Below are 14,157 nucleotides of genomic sequence, written 5' to 3'. Positions count from 1 at the left end.
GGGAAGTGGCAACATGACGACTATTCAAGTTGGTGTGTAGAATGTATGAAAATGGCATTTACTTTCTGACTTTCGGAGAAACGTCGTCCACACAATTCCGAACATTGCAAAAGCAGACAAGTACAATTATCGCACAACCAGATAAACAAGTCATGCACCCAAGTTGCTTACAGGAAAAACATACAGAAGAATGGAAAAAAAAATGAGGAGCCTGATTTTTTTTTTGGTCTGCTTCTCTGGTGCTTTTACCATTCTTAAAGCCATTTATGACTTAAGAAAGGTAAAACATCAGAGAAGCAGACCAAAGAAAGACCAGGATCCTCAATTTTCATTTCCATTCTTCTGTATGTTATTCCTGTAAGCAACTTCAATGCATGACTTGTTAGCTGGTTGTGAGATACATGTCGCACTTGTCGTCTTTTGCAATGTTCGGAATTGTGTGGATGACGTTTCTCTGAAAGTCAGAAAGTATATTGCCAGTCTCATACATCCCACACACCAACTTGAATAATCGTCATGTTGCCACTTCCCCCAACGATTTTAGAAATTCTGGTGGAATGTTACCTGTTCCTTCTGCTTTGTACGATTTTAAATCTTCCAAAGATCCTATTTTTGGATTCAGATTTTTCTTTGGTCTGCCTCTCTAGTGCTTAAGTCATAGATGACGATCAGTTTGGCTTTAAGAAAGATATAAGCACCAGAGAGGCAGACAAAGAAAAATCAGGATCCAATCATAGGATCTGTCGACCTGGAAAAAGCGTTCGACAATGTCAAATGGTTCAAGATGTCCGAAATTCTGAAAATTAGGTGTAAGCTACAAAGAAAGAGGGTAATATTCAATATAAACGAGAACGAAGAGTGAAGGAGAAGAGTGGAAGACCAAGAACGTGTAAGTAGGCTGTTTAGGTTTTCTTATTGGTAACGCCACGTAGCGCTCTATATGAAAATCGCTGGCTGTGCTGTGTGCAGTCTGTGGTTGGTTAGCATTGTTGTAATAATCGCCATTGTAGTGTTGGGTAGTTGGCTGTTGACAGCGCATAGCGTTGCGCAGTTGGAGGTGAGCCGGCAGCAGTGGTGGATGTGGGAAAGTGAGATGGCGGATTTTTGAGAATGGATAATCTGGAGGTGTGTCCATCAGAAACAGTACATTTGTAAGAATGGATGTCATGAACTGCTATATATATTATGACTATTAAGGTAAATACATTGTTTGTTCTCTATTAAAATCTTCCATTTGCTAACTATGCCTATCAGTCATTAGTGCCTTCCGTAGTTTGAATCTTTTATTTAGCTGGCAGTAGTGGCGCTCGCTGTATTGCAGTAGTTCGAGTAACGAAGATTTTTGTGAGGTAAGTGATTTGTGAAAGGTATAGGTTAATGTTAGTCAGGGCCATTCTTTTGTAGGTATTATTGAAAGTCAGACTGCTTTGCGCTAAAAAAATATTGTGTGTCAGTTTAAGCACAGTCATGCATAATTTTTCTAAGGGGACGTTTCATATGGCGACCCTTTCTGAATTCTTCTGGAAAGTAAAACATGTTTTAGTAGTAACTTTTGTGGTATAGCTACAATGAGACAGCCTTTTCCCTAGCACAACAATACGTTACATTATAGTACTTTCTTGATCATGGTAAGGTACCTAATAGCTACGATATCTATACGCAAAGCATTTCACTTTTGTTTATGATGAGGTGAGTACAATGACTTCTGCAGAACTTAGCTTTCGGAGGACGATAACTACGACACTTCCACAGAGATTATCTTACAGCAAGACGCACATTTAGCGCTACAGGACACGCATTTGAGTGATTAATTTTGTACTTGAACCATTTATTTTTCAAGATTTTTGAATTACAAAGAAAGTTTTCCATGAGACATTTCATTCCATCGCTGTAATCTGTAACACCTGAGGCTATAATTACATTAATCCTTAAGGTAGTACACGCTTACTTTGTGTACCATGTGTTTGGCAAGCACAAGTAGCCGTAGCCAATATGGCATTTGCTTATACAATTTTACACATCGCTACCATATTTCTCCAACACAGAATTACACAGCTATCTGATTATTTAACAGAGAATCAAAAATTTTTTTACTGTGTCAGTGACACATGTTTACGCAATTACACAGTTGGATAACTTCACACTTATGAAATTGTATTTTCTCTGTACTCTGTGAACTGTTCATATTTTTTTGGAACCATTGTGATACCATGAGAGCTTTGAATGATGTATTTGGTAAGGGATTATGATTTTTGAAGTACGTTTGAGGTAGATGACTTTGTTGAAGGTCTTGAAATTATTGAAAGAAGCTGCAACGATTTTGAGATGTGATTGATCTGTTATGATGTTATTATTATGACAACGATGTGTATTATACTGTTGAGGTGTATTTATGATCGATAAGCTGATGCTATACAAGGAATTTGATTATGCTATGTATCTGTTATGATGAAATATTGAAGAAGTGTCGACGAATATGTATATGTGTAATAAGGTAAGGAATAATGAGTAGTGGTTAGGGACTCTGATTTGTAAAAAAGGATGTTGGAAACCAAGAATCGTACTTTAAGAGTTATGAAATGTGTGTAAATGAGTGAATGTATCACAACGCCGACGAAATTTTTTTGGACACTGTTATATTTATAGGATTTTGTTTCTACAGATTTGTAACGCAAATATTTCGACCTGTGAAATATTATTTGTATCAAACTGTCACTGTAGCGGAAACTGATGTCGTAAATATTTTGGTAAGGAAGGTAGGTCACTGTAAGCATCCAGCTGCGTACATTCGCCTGGAAAAAAGCCATTAGTGTGTGCCTTTCAGAGGCACAGGTGGAGAAAAAAAGAGGCTATTATCCTCGCTATTGACATTTCTTTGTAGAAAGCATCGCAAATACGACACGCCCAAACTTGAAAACATATGATTACACTGTGGAGCTCTTAATTTTTGATATTTACTAAATTGCCTAATGAAATGATGAGAAACATTTTTACATATATTGTCTTTCTAGTTGAGAGATTTTTTACTGGCTTTGGAGATGCCATATGGCTAGTGAATGACGTTTCACGCCTTGCTTTGCCTATTTTGTTTAATATCTAGTTTCTAGCTGCACTGCAGAATTGGTTAAAATAAAATTTTGTAGATGTACTAATATAAATATTTTCTGTCTACAGATCCAATAAATAATAATTTTGTGATACACTTCCAAAAAAATGAGGGAGCACAAAAAGACATTTCCCTTCACAGGAACTGCATAGATAATTTTCTTTTCAAGTACTTGGTAATTTATTTCATAGAATAAGTTCTTGTGGTGCAACAGTTTAATTACATAGACATTAAGATGTGAATATACATTTCCCTTATCTGCATTGTTGTCTTTAGTGTACTATTTTTTCTGCTTGTGGGTTTGTCATGTTTAGATATAATTTACTACATTTACTGCTGCTTGCTTTGCCAATTTCCATTTTTTTGTCATTGCTGTTTGTGTTAATTGTTTTGTGCTGCTGCATTGCCTTGTCCCTTAGTTTAGCATCTGAGCTCAGTAGATTTGAGTTAGCTTAAGATGGGGCAGGCTAAATGAGAGAACGAGTTGTGATGAATTGTAAGAAATGCATTGAGAAGCTATAAGAAAATGGTTTGGCCAAAAAAGGATTTTGAAAGAGGATATGAACAAAAATTAGGGTTTAGGGACAACAGGTTTAGGTAGTATTTTCTTGGTAATAAATGAGGAGGTAAGATAATGGATAATAAATAATGAGGTAAGAAATATGTGAACATATAAATACAGAAAGCATGCTTGGATTGGATTTTTTTGGTAGAAACAAATGTTGAAATAAGACGAAAGATCTATGGAATGAAGTTTTGGGTTGGACTGCAGTACCAAATGTTACACTGAAAACAAACCCTGTCCTTTCCTCCTGTGTTATTCTGCTATGTGTTTGTGTATGCTTGTGTATTTGTTTTTTTCCTGTCTTGATGTGTTTAGCTAATAAAATTTATGTTGTAGAATTTTTCTAATACTCAGCTACATTCACTATGGTGAGGAATATTGTTATCCTCAAATATGATTTGCATTAATAATATGTTATTTTCTTTGTAAAGGTGTTTATAGACATTATTAATTCTGTTCTGTTTCAATGCTCATGTGTAAAATTAATGTTCCGAAAACTATTCTCATTATTTTATATATTTACTTATGTCATAATTCCTGTAACACTGATGTATATGTCTATTTCTATTGTTTTGAAAAGCCTGTATTACTACAAATGTTATCTGTATTATTATGTTTTATTGCTGTTTTCTGTATCTTTGTAATTGTATTCTCATGTTATAAAATTGTAATGGACACCAGTTCATCAAATTAAGTAAATTGTAAGCATACATTTCACTGCACACATTTCTGTTGGTCATAGTATATGCACAATATGTGAAAAAAAGGAGAACTGTTAGTGTTTGCACGTGTGTTAATAATTCAGCAAGGGAATGGATAAAGCATTGCTGGTTCTAAGGACATTTCAAAAAAATTTTTTGTGAATGCACAAGTGGTGGTTCAGGGACTTGCTATATTGTCCACAAGACTCTTCGATGGTGATTGTGCAAATGCACAGTCGCAACGGATGACTGCTAGCCGTCTCTACAAGGACTACAGTGGGTCTGCATCTTTGATGGCCCACCAATACCATTATTTCTACAAGGACTGCAGTTGGTCTGCACCTTTGATGACTCACCAATACTATTATTTCTACAAGGATTGAAGTGGGTCTGCACCTTCGATGGCCCACCAATACCATTATTTGTACAAGGACTGCAGTGGGTCTGCACCTCTGGTGGCCCACCAATACCGTAATCTCTACCAGGACTACAGTAGGTCTGCTCTGTGACGACCTACCTACCAATATTCTTCAAAACTTCGACTGACTCTGTGGTGGGTTTGCTCTGTTATGGACCATTACCTGTCTGCATGTCAAGAGTCAGTACTGTATTTCCGTTGGAAGGACAACACTGCTTCTTCAAGACTGCATTGAAATCCACTACTTCCATGTGCATTGTCTTTTACTGCTCAGACTTTGAGAAAAAAAACTGCAATTTTACTGTGATGAATGATCAGGACTGTCTTTATGGACTGTGAGAAAATTTTAGCTTTCGACCAACATTGTATCAATAAGTGCGTACATTTGATTTCTTTGTCATTGTAATTATGATTATGAATTTTTTTTTCAAATCTGTATTGCCCACTGCCCAAAACAATTTGCAAATTTTTTTGTGGGGAGCATGGGGGCTACGTAAGTAGGCTGTTTAGGTTTTCTTATTAGTAATGCCACGTAGCGCTCTGTATGAAAATCACTGGCTGTGCTGTGTGCAGTCTGTGGCTGGTTAGCATTGTTGTAATATTCACCATTGTAGTGTTGGCCAGTTGGCTGTTAACAGCAGCTGGAGGTGAGCCGCCAGCAGTGGTGGATGAGGGGAAGTGAGATGGCGGATTTTTGAGAATGGATAATCTGGAGGTGTGTCCATCAGAAACAGTACATTTGTAAGAATGGATGTCATGAACTGCTATATATATTATGACTATTAAGGCAAATACATTGTTTGTTCTCTATTAAAATCTTTCTTTTGCTAACTATGCCTATCAGTAGTTAGTGCCTTCCGTTGTTTGAATCTTTTATTTAGCTGGCAGTAGTGGCGCTCGCTGTGTTGCAGTAGTTCGAGTAACGAAGATTTTTGTGAGGTAAGTGATTTGTGAAATTTATAGGTTAATGTTAGTCAGGGCCATTCTTTTGTAGGGATTATCGAAAGTCAGATTGCGTTGCGCTAAACAAATATTGTGTGTCAGTTTAAGCACAGCCATGTATAATTTTTCTAAGGGGACGTTTCAAACGAAGTGCTCGGATTAAAAAGGGTGTAAGACAGGAATGTATTCTTTCGCCGCTACCGTTCAATCTACGCATCGAAGAAAATGGTTCAAATGGCTCTGAGCACTATGGAGCTTAACATCTGAGGTCATTAGTCCCCTAGAACTTAGAACTACTTAAACCTAACTAACCTAAGGACATCACACACATCCACGCCCGAGGCAGGATTCGAACCTGCGACCGTAGCGGTCGCGCAGTTCGAGACTGAAGCGCCTAGAACCGCTCGGCCACCGAATCAGAGAAGCAATGACGGAAATAAAAGAAAGGTCAGAGAGTAGAATTAAAATCAACGGTGAAAGGATATCAATGACAAGATTCATTGATAACATTGCCATCTTTGATGAAAGCAATGAAGGTGTACAGGATCTGCTGAATGGAATGAACAGTCTACTGGACATAGAATATGGACTGAAAGTTAATCGAAGAAAGAGGAAAGTAATTTGAAGTAGCACAATGACAGCTGCGAGGAACTAAACACTGGAATTGATCATCACGAAGTAGATGAAGTTAAGAAATTCTGCTTCCTGGGGAACAAAATAACCCATGACGGACGGAGCAGGGAGAACATAAATAGCAGACTAACACTAAGTAAAAGGGCATTCTTAGCCACGAGAAGTCTACTAGTTTCCAACATAGCTTCTATTTGAGGAAGAAATTTCTGAGAATGTGCATTTGGAGCACAGCACAGTATGATAGTGAAACATGGACTATGACAAAATCGGAAAAGAAGAGAACCAAAGCATTTGAGATGTCTTACAGAGGAATGTTGAAAACTAGGTGGACTGATACTGTAAGGAATGAGGAGATTCTCTCTACGGAGAGGAATATACGGAAAACACTGACAAGAAGAAGAAACAGACTGGTAGGACGTCTGTAAAGACCTCACAGAAAAACTTCCATTGTACTAGAGGGAGCAATAGAGAGTAAAATTTGTAGAAGACAGAGATTGAGATGCATCCAGGAAATAATTGAGGACGTAGGTTGCAATTGCTACTCTGAGATGAAGAGATTGGCACAGGAGAGGGATTCGTGGCGGGGCGTGTCAAACAAGCCAGAAGACTGATGACTCTAAAAAAGGGGTCAGACTTGTCAGATGGGGACTTTGCACAGGACTAACAAAACGTGAAAACGGAGGAGAATAGACAGAGGATCGTCTATGCCACTGTCCATGCTGCCCTGAGTTATGCAGGAATGAAGAGCTGATTAAGGCTGAAAGTGGCGCAGTTGCCCAATTCTGGACGTATTATGCAAACTATGTAAATTGTAAATCATAGGAATTGTTGTTTTAGTAGTATCGCACATTTATGTGCTGTAGAGTTTTGCACGTCATCTGACTCATGTAAATAAATAGGTGCCTAGGTAATTTTTATTCAGTATCTTAATATCTTCAAAAAAATTGACTTTAGGGTCTAAAGAGTTAAACGAAACGCCATTTCTATGTTTACTACAAATGTCACAACTCAGATGTCACTGTTTTTGCTACAGAAAAGAGAGGGATAGCCGACACTTTAAGTTTTTTACTGCACCCCTTCGTACTACAGAGTCTCTGTTTCAATCAGTTATGGTGCATTGGCGTTGTCAAACAGTTTCCTAGTCGCCATAAAGAAAAGATCACAAAAATACAGCAAATTTTAGGCTATTATTTACAGCAAAATTGTGATTTATCGGCCACTGACATATTGTTAGGAGCCAAACTCTTCCGGTTTTCTGATCCGTTAAGTTTAATCTTCGTCCATCCTTAGGGAAACTAAAATAGTAGTCACATACACTCACATTCTCCATGGCATAGGTGCTAGGACTATAATTTCTTATTGTAATTAATACAAGCAGTATGTTTTGGAGATCCGTATAGTCCAGAGGTAATAACTCTGTCAATTATATAAACCTTATCTGCAAGTGAAAAGTACTCGAAATTTTTACATATTTAACGGAGTGACTGACAGCACAGTATGACAATACCGAATGTAATTTTTTTTAGTATAATACAGTAACATAAATTGTCCCTACGATATTAACTCTTTATTCTACTGTCTTTCAATATTCTTCAACGCTTATATCACATATCACTAGTTTGATAAACGTAATTAGACCTTTGTGGTACTTACTACTGACAGCAGTTCTTCATCCTTTGGTGTATTTAACAATTATTCACCAGAGCCGTTACTAACAGATAAATGTCGAAAAAGAGGGCAGGTAAGTAGAACATCAAAGTTTCAGTCTTAGCATAAAATGCTGAGAGACATCATGCAAAGCTCACTCCATGGATGTTACAAGTTTATTGTGAATCCCATATTGGATACAAGTAATAGGCTCTTCCCCATTAAAATAATAAGTATGTAACATAAAACTATCAGCGGCATTTGAAACATACTTCACTTAACAATTCTAATGAGAGAATTTGGATTAATTGCTACATGTGATATTTCACGAGGTAAATCCTACATCCCATACGCAAGGCAAGTACTGCACGAATGGCAAATATGCAAACACTAGGCTTGTCTTGCTGTTCCCAATCATGTGGTGCATTTGCTACTGACATCCGCGCACTGTCCATCAATTGCAAATACAGATTAAGTGCTCCGGTGAATCCCGTACCGTATTCACAAATTGTGCTGAATAATGAGCCAGTACCAACGCACAGAGTGCAGCGACACTAAAGTACGTCGATTGACTATTATCTGCCTAAACTAACCTCTGCGAGGTCCTCATCGCACTGGCATTAACTCCCAATTCAGATGAAACGGAAGCTGCAAATAAATGAGCAGCAAACAGTCATACTACGAAAATTTTTCTGCAGTTTCTGTCAGCGAACCCGTTCATGTGGTAATCACGAACAGAGCGTACGCCACAACAGCAGGGCGACTCGCACCCAACGACAGGGTTAACAGCCAATCAGGGGACTCAATTCTTCCCAAATGGACTCCTTTGATGTTCACTTGCTATTAACTGGCGTATTATTCTCACACGCTGATGTATCTCTCACACCTCCGCTAACGATGTATGTCAGTCTTCTGTGATATACGATAAAACTGTCAATTGGGAGGATGCCGTAATTAAAATAATAATTCTGTTTTCTTTTATTTAACCGTAAGAAAGTCACACAGTATTAGACAAACGGCGGCTAGTTTCGCCACTTAAGCCAAAATTGGTATTGAACATTTTCAAATAAGATGTCGCCGCATAAAACCTTTACATGAACTCTTGTTTGTGAATATATGGTGAAAAAAAGATTTCTAGCCAAAACGACATACAGCAAGAAAAGATTTTCTACGACTTACAACTCAAGATGTTAAGAAAAGAGTCCGGTAGTATGGGTCATATATGGAAACATATGTTCTATATAAAAAGTGACGAATTTGTTTATTTATTAAAATTGAAAGATAATAAAAACAGTTGACTGAAAAACCTTTGAGTCTGTACAATGGAACTTGACACAACGCATTAAACTTGAGGACAGATTTTCTGTAAGACAGTTTGTAACACCCCCGGGAGTACAAATGGCGCGGGGGTACCTTAAACTGGTTGTCATTTCTGCTTTTCTTCGCCGTGCACCCTGTCCACACAACGTACCTAATACTCCCGCGGCGGTCGTACTGTTCTACTCCACACTTCTACTGGCTTGCCTGAAATTATCTATCTAAATATGCAATCGGGTTTAGGGGAGCCACTCAAAGTTAAAACACAACACTGTTCTACGTCTGGTATGAATAACTATATTCTGAGACGATAAAAGAAAATCGCAGGTTGCACTGTTTACATTCTAATTCATAAGTGTACATACCAATTAATGGATGATTACCAGTCCACAATATCATTCTGACGAGCGTACGCGTAATCGACACGACGCGGGTGATTGTTGATGATGCGGAAGCCGAATGGTCGCACGAAAGTTCTTACGCTCGTCATGCATACACAGATATTTGGTACCAGTCCTCCTTGAAACTAGTAACGATATGGCACTGTTCGTGAAGTTAGTTTTACAGTTTACAGTTCTCAATTGTACGAGCGTGGGCGTAACCGTCGCGGCACGGTTGATTGTTTATGATGCGGAACGTGATGACCGAACGCACGTTCTCACGCTCGCTACAAATCACTGGCACTTGATTGCACTCTTTTATGGTAACTAATTTAAATTTATTACATTAGTTCATTCTGGGAAACCGAACACGGCGCGGATGATTGATGCTGTACGACGCGCAACGAGAGGATACACAAATACGTTATCGGTGGCACTGCTCATTTTTAATTACATCTTGACGCACTTTCGTCTGAATCACTTCCGTATTTCACCACTTTACCGTAATAGCACTTGTACCAACACTTCTACTTCCATACTAACAATGCTTCTTATATGCAGAGCTACCCACAACACAACATAACAGTTCCGTGTCCCGTGCTCGACTCTGCAGACGCGGTTGCCCGCATTGATATTCCGCAACCAATCCAGCGATATGACAGTACGCTTACAAGTTCCGGGTGTTTCTTGACAAAGTTTGGACAGAAATCTTTACCTGCGAATTCTCCTTCTCTGCTAAATCAGGGAGACAGTTTTAAATATTCCGCCTAATAATAAGCCAACACTTGAAACTCAATCTTAGCTGGTAGCATTAGCTAGAATCTAAATCTCCTCACGTGTGCTACAAGCATTCCTTCGTAAACTTCTTCAAATGTCCGTTTCAAACACCTTATTTGCGTTTTCACAGGTGTCTGCCTATTCCATATACAATGATCGGCCAGACAATTATGACCACCAACCTAATAAACGGAATTTTCACCTTCCGCACAGATATAGAGGCGAAGCGTCGTGGCAGGGAAGCAACGAGGCCTTGGTATGTCGCTGGAGGGAGTTGGCACCACATCTGCATATACAAGTCATATAATTCCCGTAAATCCCTGGCAGGGGGCGATGAACTCAGACGATACCTTCAATCACGTCACAGGTGTGTTCGATCGGGTTCAGATCTGGCGATCTGTGGGGCCAGCACATCAACAGGAGCTCGCCACAGTCTTCTTGGAACCACTCCTTCACACTCTTGGCCTTGTGACATGGCGCGTTATCTTGTTGGAAAATGCCGCTGAAGTTGGGAATATCATCGTCATGAAGGGGTGTAAATGGCCAGCAACCAGTGTACGATACTCCTTGGGCTTCACGGTGCCTTGCACGAGCTCCACTGGACCCATGGATGCTCAAGTGAATGCTCCGCAGAGCATAACGGATCCGCCGCCAGCTTGTCTCCGTCCCGCAGTACAGGTGTCGAGGAACTGTTCCCCTGGAGGATTCGCGCCATCCCATCGCCATGATGAAGTAGGTATCGATATTCATCAGACCATGCAACGCTCTGTCTCTGTAGCAACATCCACTGCCGATGGTCACGTGCCCCTTTCAGTCGTAGTTGCCGTTGTCGTGGTGTTAACATTGGCACAGGCATGATTTGTCGGATGCAGACGCCCGTTATTAGGAGTGCTCGGTGCACTGTGTGTTCAGACACACTTGTACTGGGCGCAACATTAACGTCTGATGTTAGTTCCTTCACAGTTCGCCGCTTGTCCTGTTTTACCAGTCCGCCCAGCCTACGATGTTCGACATCTGTAATGAGAGGTGGCAGCCCGAACCCGTGACATCTGAACGTTGTTTCACCTTAGATTCGCCACGTGTTGAAGACAATCACCACAGCACTCCTCGAACACCCGAGAAGTCGTGCAGTTTCCGAAATGCTCGTTCCGAGTCTCCAGGTCGTCACAGTCTAGCCTCGGTCGGACACATAGATCACCTGCCTTCCCCAGTCCACACACAAACAGTACGCTCATTGATACTACATGCACCATGCATTTATCTGATTAGCAGTCTTTCCCCGCCAGGTGATGCTGCCATCGCCTAGACAGGTTTATATCGATAGCAGGTCGGTGGTCATAATTTTGTGGCTTACCAGCGTAACTGATTTTAATCTCCTGGCCAGTGTAGTTGTGGGAACATAAAAGCGAGCAGCAGCAGCAGTTTCGGCCAGTTCGCATTCTAAATGACATGAAATTGCTGGTACGTTACAGCCTCAGACCACGCCCCTCGAACCTCACTGGCATGGTTTATATTCAGTCTTGGCATCGCGCTATAAACGCATCACAAAATATTACTCTATGGACCATAGCACCCGACTTTGCTACTGCTCAGACTACCTGACTGACATTGTGCATTCATACATGGCCCAAACCGAAACAAGCTTGAGTGATGGGAATGTCTTTATAGCAATACAATCTACATCTGACCACTTACATATTAATATTAACTACAAATAGCGGTCTGGGGAGGGCAACCACAGCTCAGAGGCATTGTGAATAACAATAAAAATCACTCAACACACAATAACTATTCAAATTATCACAAAAATTATATCAATTAAACAATCCAGAATGCTGAGTAAGTTATGTTTTATCTTTTATTTTATGTCTACAATAATTTTTTTTTTTGTGTGTGTAGTTCTCAACCTTCGGTTGTTTATCTAATCACGATTTCCTCCTTGCCGCTGATCATGTGTTTACTTTCTTTTTCTCTTCGCTACCGTGGCCTTCCTCCTTCCATTCTATTGCTAGCATCCATGAGCTGCGTCCACCACATCGGCCTGTTAGCAATGTTGTTGTTGTTGTTGTGGTCTTCAGTCCTGAGACTGGTTTGATGCAGCTCTCCATGCTACTCTATCCTGTGCAAGCTTTTTCATCTCCCAGTACCTACTGCAACCTACATCCTTCTGAATCTGCTTAGTGTATTCATCTCTTGGTCTCCCTCTACGATTTTTACCCTCCACGCTGCCCTCCAATACTAAATTGGTGATCCCTTGATGCCTCAGAACATGTCCCACCAACCGATCCCTTCTTCTGGTCAAGTTGTGCCACAAACTTCTCTTCTCCCCAATCCTATTCAATACTTCCCCATTAGTTATGTGATCTACCCATCTAATCTTCAGCATTCTTCTGTAGCACCACATTTCGAAAGCTTCTATTCTCTTCTTGTCCAAACTATTTATCGTCCATGTTTCACTTCCATACATGGCTACACTCCATACGAATACTTTCAGAAATGACTTCCTGACATTTAAATCAATACTGGATGTTAACAAATTTCTCTTCTTCAGAAATGATTTCTTTGCCATTGCCAGCCTACATTTTATATCCTCTCTACTTCGACCATCATCAGTTATTTTGCTCCCCAAATAGCAAAACTCCTTTACTACTTTAAGTGCCTCATTTCCTAATCTAATTTCCTCAGCATCACCCGACTTAATTAGACTACATTCCATTATCCTTGGTTTGCTTTTGTTGATGTTCATCTTATATCCTCCTTTCAAGACACTGTCCATTCCATTCAACTGCTCTTCCAAGTCCTTTGCTGTCTCTGACAGAATTACAATGTCATCAGCGAACCTCAAAGTTTTTATTTCTTCTCCATGAATTTTAATACCTACTCCGGATTTTTCTTTTGTTTCCTTTACTGCTTGCTCAATATACAGATTGAACAACATCGGGGAGAGGCTACAACCCTGTCTTACTCCCTTCCCAACCACTGCTTCCCTTTCATGTCCCTCGACTCTTATAACTGCCATCTGGTTTCTGTACAAATTGTAAATAGCCTTTCGCTCCCTGTATTTTACCCCTGCCACCTTTAGAATTTGAAAGAGAGTATTCCAGTCAACATTGTCAAAAGCTTTCTCTAAGTCTACAAATGCTAGAAACGTAGGTTTGCCTTTCCTTAATCTTTCTTCTAAGATAAGTCTTAAGGTCAGAATTGCCTCACGTGTTCCAGTGTTTCTACGGAATCCAAACTGATCTTCCCCGAGGTTGGCTTCTACTAGTTTTTCCATTCGTCTGTAAAGAATTCGTGTTAGTATTTTGCAGCTGTGACTTATTAAACTGATAGTTCGGTAATTTTCACATCTGTCAACACCTGCTTTCTTTGGGATTGGAATTATTATATTCTTCTTGAAGTCTGAGGGTATTTCGCCTGTTTCATACATCTTGCTCACCAGATGGTAGAGTATTGTCAGGACTGGCTCTCCTAAGGCCGTCAGTAGTTCCAATAGAATGTTGTCTACTCCGGGGGCTTTGTTTCGACTCAGGTCTTTCCGTGCTCTGTCAAACTCTTCACGCAGCATCATATCTCCCATTTCATCTTCATCTACGTCCTCTTCCATTTCCATAATATTGTCCTCAAGTACATCGCCCTTGTATAGACCCTCTATATACTCCTTCCACCTT

The sequence above is a fragment of the Schistocerca piceifrons genome, chromosome 6, assembly GCF_021461385.2.
Source record: "Schistocerca piceifrons isolate TAMUIC-IGC-003096 chromosome 6, iqSchPice1.1, whole genome shotgun sequence".
NCBI lineage: Eukaryota > Metazoa > Arthropoda > Insecta > Orthoptera > Acrididae > Schistocerca > Schistocerca piceifrons.
The sequence above is the reverse complement of the archived record's forward strand: the minus strand, read 5'-3'. Positions refer to the sequence as shown.